Source organism: Vulpes vulpes, chromosome 4 (assembly GCF_048418805.1).
Source record: "Vulpes vulpes isolate BD-2025 chromosome 4, VulVul3, whole genome shotgun sequence".
NCBI classification, from domain to species: domain Eukaryota; kingdom Metazoa; phylum Chordata; class Mammalia; order Carnivora; family Canidae; genus Vulpes; species Vulpes vulpes.
The window spans coordinates 55,137,482-55,150,111 of record NC_132783.1 but is presented as its reverse complement, the minus strand read 5'-3'; the positions used below and the strand labels follow the sequence as shown (position 1 = coordinate 55,150,111).

At 41.6% G+C, this 12,630-nt stretch overlaps 1 protein-coding gene across 5 annotated transcripts in view; it reads left to right on the top strand.

Moving 5' to 3' along the window:
- AFF1 (ALF transcription elongation factor 1) overlaps window positions 1-12,630 on the top strand; it is a 200,990-nt gene that overhangs the window by 111,513 nt on the left and 76,847 nt on the right. The gene's annotated exons all lie outside the window — the stretch shown is intronic.

The window sequence follows — 12,630 nt, the reverse complement described above, 5'->3', positions numbered from 1 at the left end:
TTAACATTCTAGAGGAAAAAAAGAAAGGAGTGGTGGTGGTTAATACGTCCTCAGCCTCAGTTTTTCTGAGATCCAAACCATAAAAAAGTAAAAAAAAAAAGTTAAAATATTGAAGGCAAAGCATTTCCAATGGTTTGTTCCCAGTAAATTACAAGAAAATCTGAAGCTAAAGTTCTGTTGTAGTATTTTTTCTTTCTTTATCACCTAAGAATGAAGACTGGGGGTGTGATGATGTCTTATTGGAGAGTGAGTCAAATATACAATACAGAATGTTATTCATGGCTTTTTCAAGTAACCAAAATACTTTATCTTTTTAAACAACAAAAAAAATTCCTTTTTCTTCTCCTTTGGTAAATGGCAGCATTGTGTTTGAATGAAGAGAATCAGAGCACACATCTTATCACTGAAATTCTAAATTAGCAACAGTTACACCAAAATTCAGATTAGTAGTGCAAAGTGAAATGTTTGAAGTGAATTTGTCTGAAAGCCTATCTGCTAAGGTAATGTCCTTGGTTTAGTTACATCTATTGTATAAACATTCTAATTTGCATATCCATCACCCAGAGGCTTTTGTGTGTACCCAGATATCAGTCCTATTACATAGTGCTAGAAGGTAAAATTCCTTAAGGCTTAAAAACAAAACCAAGAGAGACTCCTGGATGCTTAGCTGGAAAGATAACCCTTATCTTGAAGGAGGAAAATCTATTCCTCCGAGGTGTCAGTTTTTGGTTTAGAAGAGGTTATAGCTCTGTCCACAGTCAGCTCTTGAGCTGTAGTGAGTCTGAATGTCTTCAGAATGTGACTTGATTAGAGGCTGAGGAAAAATGGGAAAGAGAGAGGAAAACAAGTGGTAGAAATGACCAAGATAGCAGAACTCTGCCTTTAACCTCTTAAGTTATGAAGATTTCACTGTAATGAAATACTTATTAAACATTTTTTGTGCTGTGCTGGAAGGAATGGTAGGCAGCAAATTAGAGCCCAATGGAATGAAATGAGATCCCCTTTCATAATGGCCAGTCATCAGCCTGCCTTATAATTTGTACAGTGAAGAACTTAGTGGGATTTTCTTTGCTTTATCAAATGAGGTATGTTCAGTTTTCCCAGTTTAAAAAACATAAGGGAGAAATTTAAACATATTTTATTTCTTTCTTTTCTAAGATTTTATTTATTTATTCATGAGAGACAAAGAGAGAGAGACAGAGACACAGGTAAGAGGGAGAAGCAGCCTCTATGCAGGGAGCCCGAAGCAGACTGTTTTGGGACTCCAGGATTACGCCCTGAGCCGAAGGCAGTTGCTTAACCCCTGAGCCACTCAGGCGTCCCAAACATATTTTCTTAATTAAAAAAATTAAAAAGCAACTAAAAATTGCTTTTAAACAAATTTTAAGACAAATCAGCAGATATTTGCATTGTATACCAAATGCATGACCATATGCTTAAGTGCAGGGCAGGATGCCAAGCAAGTATTGGTCCTTGCCCCAGGCGAGATGACAGTCTAGTATATAGGTCAGCCTCCACACAGGAAACAATTAGAGAACAATTGAGTCCAGACTATCTACTACTTGGTGCTTAGAGAAAGTTTCAAACGGCCGGCAGTCTTAAAGCTGGGGACCTAGGTACATTCAACCAATGGGATTTCCAGTTGACCGTCCAGGGGAGAGGGTCCTGGCTAACTTATTGCTTTCTTGGTGGAAAAAAAGAGATAAGCCAAGCTGAGATTTCTCTGAGGCCTAAGAGCTCCTCAGATTTAATGTGTATTTCAAACATAGGACCATGTGATGGTTCTTGAATATTTTCTGAGTGGATATTTGAAATGCACAAAATCCTCCATAGGTTTGGTGATTGGAGAATGGGGTTTTCTGGCACAGGGTCATCTGCTGTCAACAGTTTGAGTAGATGTAAGTATTTTGTCTTTGGCCTGTGTTTGCAGTGAGCATTCATTTTAATAGGATAGCTCTGTCTAGTTTCTCTTCAGGATTCTCATGCTGGTGGCAGCTGTGGTGCCAACTGCCTTGGAGTCCCTGGGCAGATGGAGGGTGCCGGGCAACAACCACTGTGAAGAGGGAATTCAGAGCTAAGGTCTTGGGATAAAGGGGGAATGAATCTGGGAAGCAGGGATATTGGTGCTCTCTGGCTGGGTTTTGGATCTGTTTAACTCTTTTAACTAATCTCACATTTCACAGATTTAACATTCATTTTCTGTTCACACACCTGAGAAAATGGGCATTAAATTTTTTTGTTTGTTTGAACTGTAGGTTGGATTAAAATCTCAAATTTTAGTATTCTGATGAATCAAAGGAAAGCCTAGCAGTGGGGGGTTGGAAAAAGCTGGGAATTAATCCCAAAGCAGGTAAACTAAATATCGAACCAGAATATTAGCAATATCTTGGGCTGTTTATGACATTGAGACAGAAGAATAGAGCATGGCTATAGAGGAAGTTGGCTCTTGGTAGCCCTGAGAGAAGGGGAGTGGGAGTAACTAAGTGGTTTTCCTTTATTTGCTTAATTTGCCCTAAGGCAAGTAAGAGGAGGTTTTTTTCCTGGTTTTCTGAGTGTGAGGGTTTTGTGGCTTGTTTCTTCACCGCCAACCCCTTCCCCATGGCTTCCATGAAATAGTATTTTAAAAAACGAACCAAACTGGGAAAATCCTCTTGTCTGCCTGCCTCCTTCATTCTCAAGCCACGTACATGTGAATTCCTTACACCACAGTGTCCTTTCATTTTGTGGAACGTGGTTTGTATATTTTAGTTGGTTATCCATAAAAAATGATATTCTTTTCTGGAATAAGTCATTCTCACAGTTAAAACTTCGTCTTTGCTAAAATCCTACAGGGAAAAAAAATCCTCAAAAGGTCAATATTCTGACCACATAGAGGCCTGTCTCACAAAAATCTGCACTTGGTTTTTCTGTGGGCATGTCAGTTTTAGTTTTGTGTCAACTGGAAGATGTCTAGCAGCTTGAAATGACCCATCTGAGGGGTACAGCCAGGACTTGGTGATCTTATGTGGATACCTTCCAGCTGTAGAGTTGCCACATCAGATGGACTTGCCCAAGTGGAAGGCTGAGATTCCTCTCTATCCCTCTTAAAAAAAAAAAAAAAAAGTTTCATTTATTTGAGACATAGCACAAGTGATGGTGGGGACGGGGCAGAGGGAGAAGGAGAAGCAGACTCCCTGCCTAGCAAGAAGCTGATTCCAGGCTCGGTCCCAGGACCCTGGGATCATGACCTAAGCCAAAGGCAGATGCTTAACTGACTCAGCCACCCAGACGCTCCTCTTTTCTTTCTTTAAAGTAAGCCTCCATGCCCATCGTGGGTCCCAACATGGGGCTTGAGCTCATGACCCAGGGATCAAGACCACCTGAGCTGAGATCAAGAGTCACACACTCAACCAACTGAGCCACCCAGTTGCTCCTATCCCTCTTGTCTGCCTGAAGATACCAAATGAAAGTGAGAGAAACACCGGGGCATCTCTATGTTGTGTTGCTGAGCATAGACCTCAGGATGGGTACAGGATTTATGAAATAGATGTTTTATTGAAACAGAGAAATAGAATAAGCCAAGATAGGCATTTAAAATTGCATACTGGGGATCCCTGGGTGGCTCAGCGGTTTAGCGCCGCCTTCAACCTGGGGTGTGATCCTGGAGACCCCGGGATCAAGTCCCACATCAGGCTCCCTGTGTGGAGCCTGCTTCTCCCTCTGCCTGTGTCTTTGCCTCTGCCTCTCTCTCTCTCTCTCTCATGAATAAATAAATAAAATCTTTTTAAAAAAGTAAAATAAAATTGCATACTGGATTTAGAATATTAGACTTTTAAAGCTAAGCAGCCCGTTCATTTTGCAAATATGGCCTAGGAGGGTGAAGTCACATAATTTTGCTAAGATTTATAGTTAGTAGCAAAACCAGAGCTCGAACTCTCAGTTCTATGATCTTTCTGCTTCTGCTTGTTAAGTACAATTGGAGACTGCTGGAAGATCTTGAGTAGTGATAGATCTTTCTCTTTTTTGGAAAATAAAAATCATTTTAGCTTCTGGGTGGAAAATGGCTTGAGAGGCAAGGGTGGAAGCTGGGAGACCAGTTAGGGGTTGATAAATGATTGATGGCTTGGAATAGGATAATAGAAGTGGACTGGTGCGGACTGGACATATTCCAGATGTTTTTGGCAAAAAACTTGTAGGGATTTGGTTGTCCAGGTCAGTGCGACAAATTGGCAGTCATAAGTAGCAGAGCAGCTCAGAGAAAATGTTAAGACTAGTAATGATAAGTTTGGACTGTGTTTGCATATAGTCGGCATTTAAAGCTTTTGGGACTAGTCTGCCTGAAAAGTGCCTGAATCAAGCCCTTCCTGGCTCAGGTTAACCTGTGACAAGGGGCAGCAGGTGGGAAAAATGAGGATGAGCTGGATCTTCAGAAACAAAAGTGGAAGAACAAAAAAAAAAAAAAAAAAAAGTGGAAGACCATCCTGGGAACTTGAGAATCTGCTTATAAAGTCGTAGAAATGATAGGTTTCCATTTTTTAGAGTTTGAAGTATACATGTAAATGGTACAGTTATCTTAATTCACTCAAAATAACTCCTGGCATCTAGCAGAATTTACTAGCAGTTTAAATTTGCTACTGCTTCGATGTACTTATGTGGTCCCATGCCACACCCCTCCAGATGAATCTGATTTTGAGTCCTGATGGTCTCTGATTTCCTTGTGGCCTCTTATGGCACCAATGAGGAATGATTTCTGTCACCTAATTTCCAAAACCTGGGTGTCACCTGAAGCTTCAAGTTCATTGTTGGACCACCTTGACACATGGCAAGTCTTAAATTGAACTTTGCATTTTCACTAAACTGCCAGCCTAACCGTGTGAATTAATCACAGTGGAAAACTGTGTGTAATAGTGATTCACTTTGCATTCATATGTGCGAATGGTCTTTCCTTATTTATTTATTTGAAGATTTTATTTATTTGTTCATGAGAGACCCAGAGAGCGAGGCAGAGACACAGGAGAAGTCCTCCATCCAGGACTCTGGGATCACAACCTGAGCCACCCAGGTGCCCCACAAATGATCTTTCCTACTTCCAATTTAGTTCTCTTATTATTTTAAACCTTGAAAAGAACAACTTACTTATTATGAAATGATCTCACCCTTTAGGCCATTCACTTCTGGTGTGTTGGTGGTATGTATCTTGCTAATGCAGAACTCAGTGGAGTTAATCTCACTCTCTTCCATATACACCATCAATTTTGTGACTTGTAACTAAAATATCTAGAGCACCTACTGTGTGCCAGGCCTTATGCTGGGGACGGGGTTACAATGGTTGGCAAAACATGGGCAGCCCTGGTGGCTTAATGGTTTAGCGCCGCCTTCAACCTGGGGTGTGATCCTGGAGACCCCGGGATCGAGTCCCACCTTGGGCTCCCTGCATGGAACCTGCTTCTCCCTCTGCCTGTGTCTCTGCCTCTCATGAATAAATAAATAAAATCTTAAAAAAAAAAAATGGTTGGCAAAACAGGTCATTTCGATCCTCTTGGACCTTGACTATCTAGTTAGGAACTGGCATTATTTAAATAACCACTTAGAACAAGTTGTAAGAACTTTGGCAAGTGCTGTAAAGGAAGGAACCCACAAACCATTACAAGACGGATGAAGGGGAACTGTGGCTTAGAGAATGAAGGAGCTCAGAGAATTCAAGCAAGACCTGAATAGCGAGTAAAAGTGACGGAAGTGAGGGGTTGTCTTAATCTGTTTGGGCTGCTATGAACAAAATACCACAGACTGGGTGGCTTATGAACAACAGAAATTTATTTCTCACAGCTCTGGAGTCTGGAAGTCCAAGATTGAGGCGCTAGTATGATCACATTCTTGAGAGGACCTTCTTTCTAGTTTTAGTTGGTGTCTTCTTACTGTATCCTCACTTGGTGAGAGGGGGCAGGAATCTCTCTGGAACTTCTTTTATAAGGCACTAATCCCATTTGTGAGGGCTCTGCCCTTAAGCATCTCCCAAAGGCCCCTTCTCTAACTGTCATCAGTTTTGGGGGTTCAACATGAATTTAGGATTTCAGCATGAATTTGAGGGTTACATAAACATTGAGACTGTAGCAGATGTGCTAGGGGTTAGGCAGCATAAATATTTCAGGAAGAGGGAACAGCATATGCCTCTGGCTAATGCCCAGTGATGTACAGAGACTGTTACAAGTACTCTTGGGTTATGAGCTCGGTAGTGTAGATCAAAGGGGAGTTTTGCATTTCTGAAACTTGGCAGCACATCAGAATCACCTGGGGAAGCCTGCTAAAGATACAAGTTGTAAAAAATAAAAATTGTTGGTCCCCAGTCTGGGAGATTGATTCAGCAGGTACACAGGTAGGCTCATACATCTATATCTGATTTTTCATGAGGTTTGTTCTAGAGCCTGGCAATGAAAACTGCCCCACAGGAGCCAAAAATTGACCCCACGGAGTTAAAGGACTGATTTCCTCCTACTGGTCCCAGTATCTCCCAAGTGAGCCTCAGGCAAAAAGATCTCTGGGAATTGATGGGACTTTCTGTCCTGAGAAGGAAATGAGAGTAGCCTCAGGGAAGAAACAGGGGAGTAAGATTCCAAAGAATACAGACACTCCTTTCTTGTCCCACTGCTCCTGTTTCCTTTCTTGTGTCCCCAACATTTTCAGGCTTGTGGGGGAAGTAAAATTCTTTTCTCTTTTCTTTGGGGGGGGGTTGGGGGGGAGTAAGATTCTGATACAATCTTATCTAGCTTGCTTCAGTTTTCTAAAAGCATTTTTATTACAGTAACTTTTTGTAGCAAATTAAATTAGATTCTGGGAGCTAGCACTCAGTTAACTTGGCAGACCTGCTCTACTTAAATGTTTGCTAAGAAAATGGTAACAGAGCAGAAAGGTTATCTGTGTACACAACTCCCTAATGATGCTGGGTGTCTGGAGTGGAATACTCCCAATCTGGGAGAAATATTGTATAGTAACTAACTTGTATCTGCTTAGAGGCTGGCTGAATTTCAGAGCCCTGAAATACCTAAATATAAAAGTGAAAAATAGTAGCAAGTGACTGATAGAAATTTTAGAGCAGAATCTTACAAACTGACAGCCTGAGTGCTAGATGGGGCCTGTGGGCTATTTTGTTTTGCCTGCCTAATGTGCCTGCGTTCAAGTGTGTGTATTTGTGTGTTTTGGTTGTTTTTGTTTCCTTTGAGCCGTATTTACAAACTGGAGAATTGTGGTGAAAAATCAGATTTCAGTTTCACGAACTGCAGCTGAGTAGAAACTGCTCCTTTAATTTCCTGATCCTGGTAATTTTTTGAGTCTGAGGAAACACTTTAAATTCTGAAGGCAACATTCTAAGTGATATAGGCAAGATATTACTGAATCCCCTCTAACATCGCTAGAAATGAGTTGGTATGAATAATGGAATTACATAAAGTAGCCCAAGAAGAAATCCTACAATTGAACCTTGAAAATATTTTTGGGTGGTATTAATTGGACTTGTTTTCCTTGTACGTTTTATGTTCTGTTTCTTCTTAAAATGCCAGAAGTACATTTGGTACCAGGATAAGAAATTCCTGTTCCTCCTTGTTGTTTTCACACTTGAGATGTTTGTGGAGAGTTATTGGATCCCCCCTGGGTCCCTCATGTTGTGCCTTTGCCAAAATGTAGACATTCAACTCTTTAGAATCTTTCCAGGTCGTGCGCTCTCCCAGGCTCTCACATAGCCACTAGAGTCATTTTAGCTCTTGTCTAGATTAATTGTGATTTATTTTGAGCCAACTGATAATCTTCAGGGACAGAAAACCAAATATTCCAAGGGGGAATCTGTTGATGACCGAGTTAGTAGTTTTGATTTTGGTTGTTTTGATGGGAGTGACCAATACTAATGAGTTATTTAAGCAGAATTCCTTTTAAGAGAGAATCCTGGTTCCGGTTATCATAACAAGTTTATTTTTTGGCCTTGTATTTCTCCTCTTCAGTTGCCAAGATCTGTTTGAAAATTGTTATTTTCTGAGGTTAACTTTGCTCCATGTTCACATTTTCTGAGAAGTTTATAAGTCGCTATTTTTATATTGATACTGTTTTCTTTAATTGTTGAAATCACTAGGTTGACAGCCTCCCCTCCCCCCAGAGGTAGAGTCCACACACACCATTAGTTTTCTCTTGAACTTCATTTCATTCCCACTTTAAGCTTGGCCTACTTTCTGTCTGCATTTTTTCCCCCTAACCCTGTGGTAATTTGTCAAGCCCAGTCTAATCTCCTTAATCCTTTGGCTGAAGGGTTTTGAGGTTTAATGTTTTAATCTATGGGCCTCAGCATTTAAGTAATTAGAGGTCCTATTTCTAGCCCTGTCCCTTAGGAAAATCACCTTAGGGTTGTTTTTTTTGTTGTTTGTTCCAGTGTACAAATAGGACTCTGAAAACATATATTAGACCAGAATTTGAAGCTTTGAATTGAGCTGTGTGAATTAAAGAAAGCATTCCATGCTGTTCAGGTTTCCTGAAAACCGTACATTCATTGAGGGTTGACTTTTGTAGCACTTTGGGTTTTGGGTATTGGCAAAAGTGCATTCTAAGCCAAAGTATTTGGGAGAGAAGAAAACACAGAGGGAAGACACAGTGAAGAGCCTATCAAGAGAGGTTGGATAGAGGCAGGGCAGAGCAATGGTGGGGGGAGCGGGGCGGGGTGGGGCAGGGGATGAGCCCTCCTGGTGAGAATGGGGACAGTTTGTGAAATTCTTTAGTTCCTTATTAAGTAATTTATCCAAGAACCAATGCTTAATAAAAAGGAGAAGTTACTTTGGCTTCATGGCAGACAGCACGGGGTTACAATTCTGAGACCTTGGTCAAGGAACTTGACCTTGCCGTGTTGTTAGTTTATTTACCTGTACAGTGGGGCTACTAGATTGAGAGAGGGTAGTCCACAAGAAATGCTTGGAGCAGCACTTGGTACATAATAAGAGCTCAATGGGTGGTAGTAGAAGCAATTAGAGTTAAAATTTGAACTGGAGGGGATCCCTGGGTGGCGCAGCGGTTTGGCGCCTGCCTTTGGCCCAGGGCACGATCCTGGAGACCCGGGATCGAATCCCACATCGGGCTCCCGGCGCATGGAGCCTGCTTCTCCCTCTGCCTATGTCTCTGCCTCTCTCTCTCTCTCTTTGACTATCATAAAAAAAAAAAAAAAAAAATTAAAAAAAAATTTGAACTGGAAAAAGTTAGAATTTAGAGGGATATCAGAATGAGGAGTTGGTGTTGTTGGGAAAGTAGAAAGACTCTGAACACAGTCTTGTTTATTGGCATAGGCTTTAGAAATGTAGGTGGGGTGGGGACACCTGGGTGGCTTAGTGGTTAAGCGTCTGCGTTTGGCTCAGGGCATGATCCTGAGTCGCTGGATCGAGTCCTGCATTGGGTTCCCCACTGGAGGCCTGCCTCTCCCTCTGCCTGTGTCTCTGCCTCTCTCTTTCTGTGTCTCATGAATAAATAAATAAATAAAACCTTTAAAAAAAAATGGAGGTGGAATCAGATCAAAGGGATCAGGAATTCCCAGGTAGGTGCTAGGTGAAGAAAGCCCTAAAAATTTGATGTACAAGTATTAAAAATAAACCAATGAAGAGCCTAGGGAAAAACAACATATGATTAAGGGTGGGGTTATCAAGAACATTTTAAGAACTGGTTTGTGAGGTGAGGGTACCACTGTCCAATCCTGCCTGAGAGAATAGGGGGCACTCAACTCCTGTAAGGCAGATTCCCATAGCTTGGCAATTCCTGGTATCAGTGTTTCCCTTTATAAAAACTTAGGCTCTTGAGAATATTTTACTGCCACCCCACCGCACCCCGTTTTAATTCCAGAGCCCTTGCTTATTTGTTTCTCTCCGTTGTCACAGCAACCTTGTGAGTTTGGGCCATAGGCACAAATCACCATCTTACATGCCATGGAACGGAGTGTCTAAGAAGTTTAATGGTTTAATTAAGCTCCTGAGTGGCAGAGCTGGGGGGCATGAAACCAGGACCCTTAGCTTCTAGTTTCAGTACTTTTTTTTGTTAAGATTCTATTTATATGAGAGAGAAGGGGCTCACACATGTGAGCCCCTTGCAGGGAGGGGCAGAGGGAGAAGCAGACTCCCTGCTGAGCAGGGAGCCCTATACCAGGCTTGATCCCAGGATCCCCGAGATCATGACCTGAGCTGAAAGCAGACGCTCAACTGACTGAACCACCCAGGCACCCTTCCAGTATTCTTTCTACCACAAAACATGGTTTCTGTGAAGTAATGATCATTTGTTTAACACTCTGTTTGAAACATTAAGAGCTCTGACCTTTCTCCATGGCCTTACTTTCATGTCAGTGTCTGATACACGCAAATATTGGGTGGTACAGATGATTCAGATGAGAGGGTGATTAAAATTCAGTTTTAGTCGTGATGGCCTTGTGGCTTCCTCTGAGGTTTCTATCCTTTAAAAAAGGAGGCCACCAGTTATGAGATCTCTGGGTTTTCTCCATCTACATTATTCCCCCCACCAATCTATACTTATATTCACCATTTACCTCTTTCCCTTTGGTCTTGTAGAAGGAGCTGATCCTTTTCTTGCCCTTCCACCTGCGCACCCTTTTTGGTTACCTTAAGAAACCTTTTTTCACCCCTTTCTCTTAATTACCTCTTTCTTGTTTCCTTCCTAGCCAGAGCTCTGGAGAGAGAAGTAGGTAAACATTTCTTGCCTGCTTCCTCTGCTCCCAGATAATCTCTGAACCCATTGCAAGTTGACGTGTACCCCTACCAATCCACTGTGCTGCCTCCAGTGGACTCCCAATGTACAGAGTCAAGGAGTATTGTTGAGGTGGGCGTAGCCTGCTTGGCCTCTCCATGGCCTTTTACACTATTGACCACCATCCCCTGAAATACTGCCCTGGTTTGTCTGGTTTTTCCTCTGGCCTCCCCACACATGCTTTAATGATCCCCTTTGGAGGCTCTCTTTCCCACCTCTTTCCCCAAGCTCTGCCTTCAACCATCTTTTCTCATTCTGGAGCCTTTCTCTGGTGATCTCATTTGCACATAAGGAGATTCAACTGCCGGCACCCTCATGATCACCAAATTGATTTTCCTAGCTTAAAATTGCAGAAAGGTTTTTCAGCTCTAGCTCGTTTTATGCAGCTCTTCTTGATGTTGCACAGACATCTCAAATTCAGCATCTGTAACAGATTTCGTTCCGTCTCCTGTACCTCTTCATACACACAGAACATTCTCCTCCTTCCTGGTCATTAGTCCCCATTCCTTTCTGGAGTGGAGACTGCATTATCCACTTGGCAACCCAGTCATAATGGATATTGCCTTCTAAACATCGTTGAAAGCTTCTCCTCTCTCTTCCTCACAGTCCTCAATCTTTAGTTCAGATTTTTATGCTTACTTTGAACTGTTACAATTTCTTTCTAATGTATTTTCCTGCCCTGTTCTTCTCTTCAAAGTACCTGCCATACTGCTGCACAAGAGTGATTTTATTATATGAAAATAGCATCAAGTCATCCTAGTTTAAAAATCCTTCAGTTCCTCTTCATTGCTCAGGGTAAAAAAAAAATCCAGATTATTTCCAGTTCCCTTCTCCCCTCCATACCCTGCCTCCCCAAGTTGCTTTCTTGATGGGATTCTTACCTGTCTCTCCAGGCATGGGTTATGGCCCCCCTGCTTGATGCTTTCCTTTCCCTTCTGCAGCCACCCAGACCCTGAATGAGAGGACTTCCTCCACTATGCTCCTGGTACCCAGACTTCTGGTCTCAGCACTTCTTGGTGCTGTGGTCTGTGTTTTTTTCCAGATGGTAAACATTTTGAGGGCAGGATCATTTGACTCCTTTGTTTCTTGGTCCTTTGTGTTTAGCACAAGTGAGGACAGGGGCAAAAACAGGGATTTTCTTGTTCTGTGCTAAGCTCGAGTTCTTACTTGATTCACTTAAATCCAGAGTCTGAAGGATAATCTCTGATAAATGTTTGTGTGTGTGTGTGTGTGTGTGTGTGTGTGTGTGTGTGTGGAGGGTGGTGAACAATTTGATTTGGGACTGTATTTACTATTTAGGACACTGGGATGGGAAGCAGGCACTAATAAGTTCAACAATTTTTTAAAGAAATTGTTTGACTTAACCATTTTCAGACTAAGTATTCCCAGGTCATGTTAGGCATTCTTATGTGTGGATTTGAAAATAAGCGTCCTAATCCGATCATTAGGTGTTCCTAGTAAAGCTCTAGCCTCCTAATTGCTGTACTTTCAGTATTGAGTTCAGAGATTAATCAGGTGGTTTTATGTACTATAAAATTTGGAAAGTCATGATTTTTCTATATCTGTCATGTATGTAGGTACTTTCCTCTCTATTAAATAAGGCACCAAATATCATTTTGTGTATTTTGGGTTTCTTTTTATATAAGTGCTTATATACGATAAAATTGCTGTTAATCTCCGAGGATTCTCAATTTTAAATATTTTGCCATTGAATGAATCACTTTTTTGGGAATGAGCCAATCATTTTGGGTAGGGGCATTAACTCTTCTAGGCCACTTGGGTATCATTAATTGGTATCCTAGTAACTTAAGAATCATTGACCCTGAAAATGCCCAACTGGCAACCTGGGTTTAATTTTCTAGTAAGATTAATTATCTTGCA